The sequence below is a fragment of the Puma concolor genome, chromosome A1 (genome assembly GCF_028749965.1).
Source record: "Puma concolor isolate L17-30 chromosome A1, mPumCon1.1.hap2, whole genome shotgun sequence".
In the NCBI taxonomy this organism is placed as follows: domain Eukaryota; kingdom Metazoa; phylum Chordata; class Mammalia; order Carnivora; family Felidae; genus Puma; species Puma concolor.
The window spans coordinates 74,010,679-74,018,806 of NC_141667.1; positions in this window are offsets into that span (position 1 = coordinate 74,010,679).

The window sequence follows — 8,128 nt, forward strand, 5'->3', positions numbered from 1 at the left end:
TTGACTGCATAAGCATCAGAACTAGAATCAGATATGGCATAAATGTTGGAATTATTAGACTGGGAATATAAGACTATAAGTAATCTGTAAAGGGATTTAATGGGGGGAAAAGTAGACATCATGCAAGAACAGAGGACTAATGTAAGCAGAGAGGAATTCTAAGAAAGAGTACAAAAGAAATGCTAGAGATCAAAAACACTAACAGAAATGAAGAATGTCTTTGATGAGCTCATTAGGAACTGGGCATGGGCAATTATGAATAAAGATGCTATTAACATCCATGTGCAGGTTTCCGTGTGAACATAATTTTTACCTCTTTTGGGTAAATACCAATTACAGCTCATGGAAGTTGGTACCGACATTTTTGGTATGTCTGTTCAGAGGGGGCAAGAGATGTTGGAATCCAACATTAGAAGGGATAACATTCTATTATTTACTTAAAATCACACTGATTCTCATGTTTTTTTTAACAATCTAAAGAAGCTCAAAAGGAAACCTTTCCATTCTGCATTCTCATCTTAGACCTCCGTTCTTCCTTGGGCCTGGGTTAATGCAAGTAAAAGGGAAAAAAAATGCTGCCCAATAGTGCAGCAAGGTACATTTTAAGTACCTGGAGTCAGGAAAAAGAAATTATGTCACACATATACACAACAACTTCATGTGTCAAATGCCTTGAAAAATCTGGTCTACTCATCCATTCAACAAGCATTTATTTTGCTCCTTCTGTGCTCAGGACACTGTGTTAGGCATTATTCAGGATATAAAGATGAGTCATACAAATATTTTACCTTAGGAATTTATTTTTTATACTGTGGCAAAACATATAATGAAGTCAAGACGATGTTATAAACTATGTACAAAGGGTCATATTATCAGCCAAGCTTTTTTAAGGTATTGGACATGTCTAGTGTTAGAATATTGTTTTTCTGTATATTTTTAGAAAAAAAGATTTAAATAAAAATTAAGGACTTTATAGGTCTTTATTGGTAAAACTAAATTTTGTTGGGAAAGACTTTAACATTAAGTGGAGGCATTGGATTATCACTGACAATAGGAATTAGACATGTCCTAAATTTCAAGTGTTATATTTTATATTCTAGCTATGTATAAAATTGAACATTTTGTTTATTCCATTTTTTTCTCTTTCCCATTCAGTTCCTTTATTTCTCATCATATGCAATGTTTCAGTATTTTCTTCTTTCATAATTCCAGCACAGGAATTTTCGGTTCACCTTTCTGTATTGTAAAGCTACTAATTAGTATTGACTTTCACACTACAGTATCTGTAGTAAAATCTCATTAATTGTGCCCAGTTGGGAAATAAAAGGTGAGTCTGACTCATAGAACATATAAGAAGAAATGGCATGAAATAATATATGTATGAAATAACCTGATAGCAATTGAGTAATACAAGAATCAATCACAAATGTGAGGAAAAAGACTTGTTTTGCTTAAAAATACTCATCAATAAAATCCATTTTTATTACCATATTCAATATTTGAATAAAACCATTGCTAAAGTGGCTTAAAATGAATTTTCTGGCTTTCACTTGAAAATAGGGTAAATATCACCTTTATTTACACTTAGTTAGAAAGTAATCTTTTTTTTTTTTAATTTTTTTTCAACGTTTTTTTAATTTATTTTTGGGACAGAGAGAGACAGAGCATGAACGGGGGAGGGGCAGAGAGAGAGGGAGACACAGAATCGGAAACAGGCTCCAGGCTCTGAGCCATCAGCCCAGAGCCCAACGCGGGGCTCGAACTCACGGACCGCGAGATCGTGACCTGGCTGAAGTCGGACGCTTAACCGACTGCGCCACCCAGGCGCTCCAGAAAGTAATCTTTTGAGGGTACACATTTGTGTTTTAAGTAAGCTTTCCTTAACTATCATAATTTTCAATTTTTAATTAAACATGTTTTTATTGTTTGGGGAGGAAATTCATCTAAGACAAAGACTGTAGCATAAAAAGTTCTTTTCCACTAAGACAAATAATTTTTAATTTTGTAAACACTTGAAACTGCTACTAGTATAATTGAGGATTGACCCATGTGTAATATTTTCATTTTCTAAGAAAACATTTAAAATTGCATTAAAATTACAAAATTTTTCCACGTACACTTAAAAAATAGGTATGCACAAAGATGTAGCTTATGTTTGTTTATTAATTCGTTATCTTTTTATTTACTTTCTTTGGCAATATTTCAAATTTATGGTTTGCTTCCTTACTTCCTGCTAAATTAGTCTAAATGTAAGCAAGCGGTGGTAGCTCATGGTGAAATAACAGAACCATGGACTCAGCAACGAAGGGTAGACTTTTTGAACATATTTCCAGGAAACCTTTTATTCAGTTGGGAATATGGGAGAAAAGCTTAAGGGTCTGTTTTGTGTAAACACAACTTTTATTGAGTTTGGGAAAATAAGAGGGACCAGAAAAGAATAAGAGGGACCAAAAAAAAAATAAGAGTTTGGGAAAATAAGAGGGACCAGAAAAGACTAAAAAGATCACATTGACAGAAGTGATGCCACTTAAAGACTGAGCTGATAGCATTAATGGAAATAAGATAGAATCCCTAAGAGAAAAATTGTTCATGAATTCATGATAGGAGAGTGTTTAAAAAGGAGGAAGTCATCAGTAGTGTAGGATATCACAGGCACCTAAATGCCTAAGATAAAAAACCATTTTCCTGGCCAGAGGAATTGTAGAAAGGAGACCCCATGGTCCACAGAGTTTGGGGTAAATTCCCATTATTTTTTCCTGTTTTCTTATAGCATGGGAAGCTAAATTAGTGAGGAAATAAACAAAATATTTCTGTCCAGAAGACTAGGTAAGGGGCTCCTGGGAGAGTATAGGGGAAATCCTGGAGACCAGTGAGCTGAGAAGAGAGATTCTGAATTCTGTCTATAAAGGTAAATGAATCTGGGTTCATCGCTGAAAAATTTAATAGAGCAACCCAGGAAGCACAGCAAAGGATTTGAAAGCCAAGCTGACAATGGAACCACTTGAGATGTCAGTTTAATTAAAATATCAACAAACCTCTAACCAGATCAACCAGGGAAATAAAACAAAACAAAAACAAAACAAACAAAAAACAGAAAAGGAAAGATTTTTTCCAATCTAGAATTCTGTATCCTGTAAAAATACCCTTTTGGAATGAAAACAAAATAAAAAATATTCTTAGATCAAGGAAAACTAAAAGACTCTGTCATCTGTCACTAGTCCACTGGCAAAAAAAAAAAAAAAAAAGAAAAAGGAGGAAAAAAGCTAAAGGAAAAAGTTTCCCAGGCTAAACAGCAATGATTGCAGAAGAAATCTTATAACTTCAGTAATAAAAAAATAGCAAACAAAATAGTAATTTTCTGTTAATAAAATAAATAGATACCATATAAAGCATATTCTCTTGACCATAATAGAATGAAATTACATATAAATAACAAAAATATATCTGTAAAATCCCCAAATAGTTGGGAATTAAATACTGCACTTCTAAGTAATCTATGGGCCAAAGAGGAAGTCTCAAGAATATAAAAAATATTTTGAATTAAATGAAAACAGAAATACAGTGGATCAGTACCTGTGGGATACAATTAAAACAGTGTTTTGTGGGAAACTTACAACATTAAATACATGTATCAGAACAGAATGATTTAAAATCAATAAACTATGTTTTCACCTTAAGAACTAGTGAAAGAAGACCAAAATAGACCTAGAGCAAGCTGAAAGAAGGTAATGATTAGAGCAGAGATCAGTGAAATTGAAAACCAAACAATGAAGAAAATCCGTAAACCAAATGGTTTTTTAATCAATAAAATTGATAAACGTAGCGAGACCAACAAAGAAGACAATACATGTCCCTCTAATATTAAAATAATAGGGCAATATTATATACAATTCTATAACAATAAATTTGAATAACTAGATGAAATAGACCAATTCCTTGAAAGATACAAGCTATCAAAATTCATTCCAGATGAAATAAAACCATGAATAAGATAATATCCAGCAAAATAAATCCCAGTCCCTGATAGTTTCACTGGTAAATTCCACCAAGTGTTTAAGACAGAACTCCTATCAATTCTGCATAAGCTCTCCAGAAAATGGAAAGGGAGGAAATATTTCCCAACTTAATTTATCAGTCTAAAATCCATATATCATAACCAGATAAAGATATTACAAGGAAAGCCACTACAAATATCCATCATGAATACAGAGACAAAATCCTCAGCAAAATGTTAACAAATAAAACCCAACAATGTATAAAGTAATAATGTATTAGGACCAAGTAGAATTTTTTAGTAATCGAAGTGTAGTTCAACATCTGAAAACCAGACAATGTGATTCACCATACTAACATACTAAAGAAAAGTTGTATAAAAATTTCAATAGACATGGAAAATACATTTGATAAAATTCAACATGCATTCATTTAAAAAGCGCTCAGCAAATGAAGAGCAGAAGAAACTTTAACTAGAGAAATGTGAATTGCTGAAGGGCAAGGACTATGGGATGGTTATTCTCCTCACCAGTGCTTATTAGCACAGTTCCTGTTACAAAGGTGAAAAAAAAGATTTGTAAAACAAATTATTCATAAATACATAAACTAACAGTGCCCAATTTAATTTTTTTAATTAAAAAAAGTTTTTAAGGTTTATTTTTGAGCGAGAGAGAGACAGAACCTGTATCCCGGAGGGGCAGAGAGAGAGGGAGACACAGAATCCGAAGCAGGCTCCAGGCTCTGAGCTGTCAGCACAGAGCCTGACACAGGGCTCGAACCCACAAACTGTGAGATCATGAGCTGAGCTGAAGTTGGACGCTCAACCAACTGAGCCACCCAGGTGCTCCAGCAGTACCCAATTTAAAATACATACACGCAGACACAGACCCTCTAGAAAATAAGAATATAATTCTCTAGTTTTCTGAACAGTGCCGTGATATGAAAATTTTGTTTTAGGAAACTGATAGATTTTAATATCTTTGAGTAATTTAAAGTGGGTTGGTGAAAGGGCTAAAACCATGTACGGTTTTATTCCAAATATGATGATCAGTGTCTTGGTGGCAGGATATGTAATGAAGATGGATAGGTAAGAAAAACATTAGAAATCTTGTTTCTTCAATATTAAAAAGAAAATAAATCAGGCTGTAAGTAAATAGGTGTTTTCACGAGAGGAGAGGATATAAATCATTCATTTAAAGTAATTATTTTGTTTTCTGGTAACAGTTAAATTCAGCTATAGTAACTGATATTTTACAGTATATGTTCATTGATCATATGCATTAATTTATATGTATTCGTAGTTACTAAGTTTACACTTATATTCATATTTATCTAATATCTTCTGTTAGACTATATGTGCATTATATCACTTATTAGACCCACATATTCTGTATTTTCCCTAATATAACACATTGACTTCAAAAGATATTCAGTAGCATCACATGAAAGTGCATAAATAAATTAATCAGCGATTAGGCAGGATTACTTGTTGCAAAGACCTAAATGGCCTTGTTTACTCTAGATGTATCTTTCTCAGCCAGGATGTATTTTCTAAGCTTACTGCACATTTAACGGGATGTGATTAAGAGGAACATCTGTTTTTTTAAAGAACTTACTTAAGGTGAATTCCATTATGGGCCAAAGGTCTGCATCCCACTGAGAGTGCAGATGAATAAATGTTTGGTTTCTGGGACCAAAAGGAGATGGGCTAGAGATATACTTTGAATTAGAGATTTCAATTCACCTTATTATCAACTGGATAAAACTCTTTATGCCTCAAGGTAATATCTTGATAAAGGTCTCCTTAGATTTATGTCTTTCCTGTTCATTATTTTAAATTGTGCTTCACAAGGTAAAGGTAGATTTATAAATTGTTTTTTAAATGTTGAATGCAGAAGTTGAATCCTTTGTAGTTGTTGCTTCATTTTAATAATTTTTGAATTTTATTTTTTCCTTTAATTTACAAGCAAGCCAAAACTACATAGTAATGTATATACTTGTACATTTCTTTAAAAAACATGATACTATATCAGCTTCAAATACTGAAAGGGATATTTTTGGAACGTAATTTTCATGAATTCAAGATTGTAAGATTCTACATACTATATTTTTGGTTTTCCTTTTTGTGACCACAGACTGTACACTTCATTGCACAAAAAGTGAGCTAATACTAAATAAGATGGCGAGAGTCTGGATTGTGTGATGGTCATATGGTTTACACAGCAGAGGCAGCTGTTGGTGCCAATTATGTAGCAATAAGCTTGAGCAGGTGCCAAAAGAATAAAACTAAGTTTGACTTGAAAGCAGGTAAGACATGATGCTTCGGAAGCTCCTGTCTCCTAGGACAATAGAGTTGCCCATTTTAAAATCATGATCTGAAATTCCTGAATTTTACAGAATTCTCTGGGCTTTTCAAATGGTGAATAAAAGTGTGATTTAATGTATAGACCCATTTATATCAATCACCGTGCTGAACATACACATATAAGAATTAAGCTAAACATATGGATTGCTTCATTTATAACAAAACATAGCCACCTCTTTAGTGGAATTAAGCAGATGTTTAAAATTTTTCAACAAATTTTAAAAGTGAAGGCAGGAAATGAAGAAAATGATACCCAATTTAAGCTCTAGGAAGTCTGTAGACAGGCTATAATTATCTATTATTAAGGCAACTTGTATAAAGAATAGAAAACTACTGTCCAGTAAGGAGGTTTCTTCCATTGTCTGTTTTTTTTTTTAAATTTCAGCCAGATGACAAATGAGAAATCCTCTTTTATTCTGTGTTCATCCATCTTCTTTTGAGATCTGTTCCTTTCATTTATTAATTTATTTGTACAGATTTAAACTTTTATATAGTGAAAAAAACCAGAAAAACAAAAACAGTTCTGATAATTAGCCATGGTATGTAGGCTGATGAGTAGTTGGTAGTCTAAGAAATATTTAGTCATTGTGTCATTTAGGTCCTATCTGTAAGTTTTGGAAACTATTAGAAATTCAAAATGTCAATGAAAAGTTTTATGTTTTTGTTTTTGTTATTGAATATCAGGCTCTGCGACTTTCTGCTTTTTTCATGGCCTGGAAAGATGACAGTGTGATGACCTTTTGTTATCAGTGGGAGAGTCTGTTTTGTGTAAATGGAGGTCTAGGTCCTTGGATTCCCTATGAGAAGATACATGTAGGGATCTGTGCTGGAGTAAAGACAGCAGGAAGGAAAGCCAGAAACATAAACCAGGTTTTTGTTTTTGTTTTTGTTTTTGTTTTGCTTTTTATTAAAGCAAAAGTACACTCTCAAGGTGGGAGATGGGGCAGGCTCCAGGAGGTGGAACCAGCCCCTAGGTTGTTTTGGGATTGGATATTATTGGATTTCTTGCCGCCAGGGGTGAGCTGTGACATACAGTGAGGTGGTCTGTAATGGAGTCTGCTTCTAATCATTTGGGGACTCCTTCCACAGGAGGGGAGTTTTTGACCCTACAAGGTTTGTACCGGAACCATCCTGGCAACCTTTCTCCCTCTTGGCAGGAGCTGTACCCACAATGCAAATGCATTATAATGAGCCTTAGGGTTACCCTGGAGCAGAGGTAGAAGAGAGAGTGATGCTTTACACCTGTGGCTCTTGATCTGTCAGCCCCAGGGTCTTGTAAGACACAAGGTCAGCATGTTGTGCCCCCAGGCTTTTAATGTGTACCCTATTTATCAAGATCCTTGCCTCTAGCTCTGGTTTCTGTCATTCCCCTTCAAGGATTTGGGACTCTTGCCTTTGGTCGTTCCTTCCACTGATTTGGTCTAGCTTCTACCTAACACTTTGAAATGAACCTATCTTCCTTTCTAGAGCTGGACAGCTTTGAGGGCTTGAAGTCTCAACTACGTGAGAATTTTGATAGTAAAAAAAAAATATGCCTAATGTACTGAAGAGACCCTTTCCTCAGGGGTCTTCTGGAGGGTGGCGTTTGGGCACAATGAGGCCTCCCATGCTCTATGTTCTGTTTCCTAAACTGAGAAACCCCTAGGCTTTGCCACTTAAGAATACTCCTTAAGAGTATTCTGGAGTGGAGTCTCCCACCTACTATAGGTACTGAAAACTATTGACTAGTAAACCCATGACAAGGGAGAAATTAATCATTGTTACTATCTT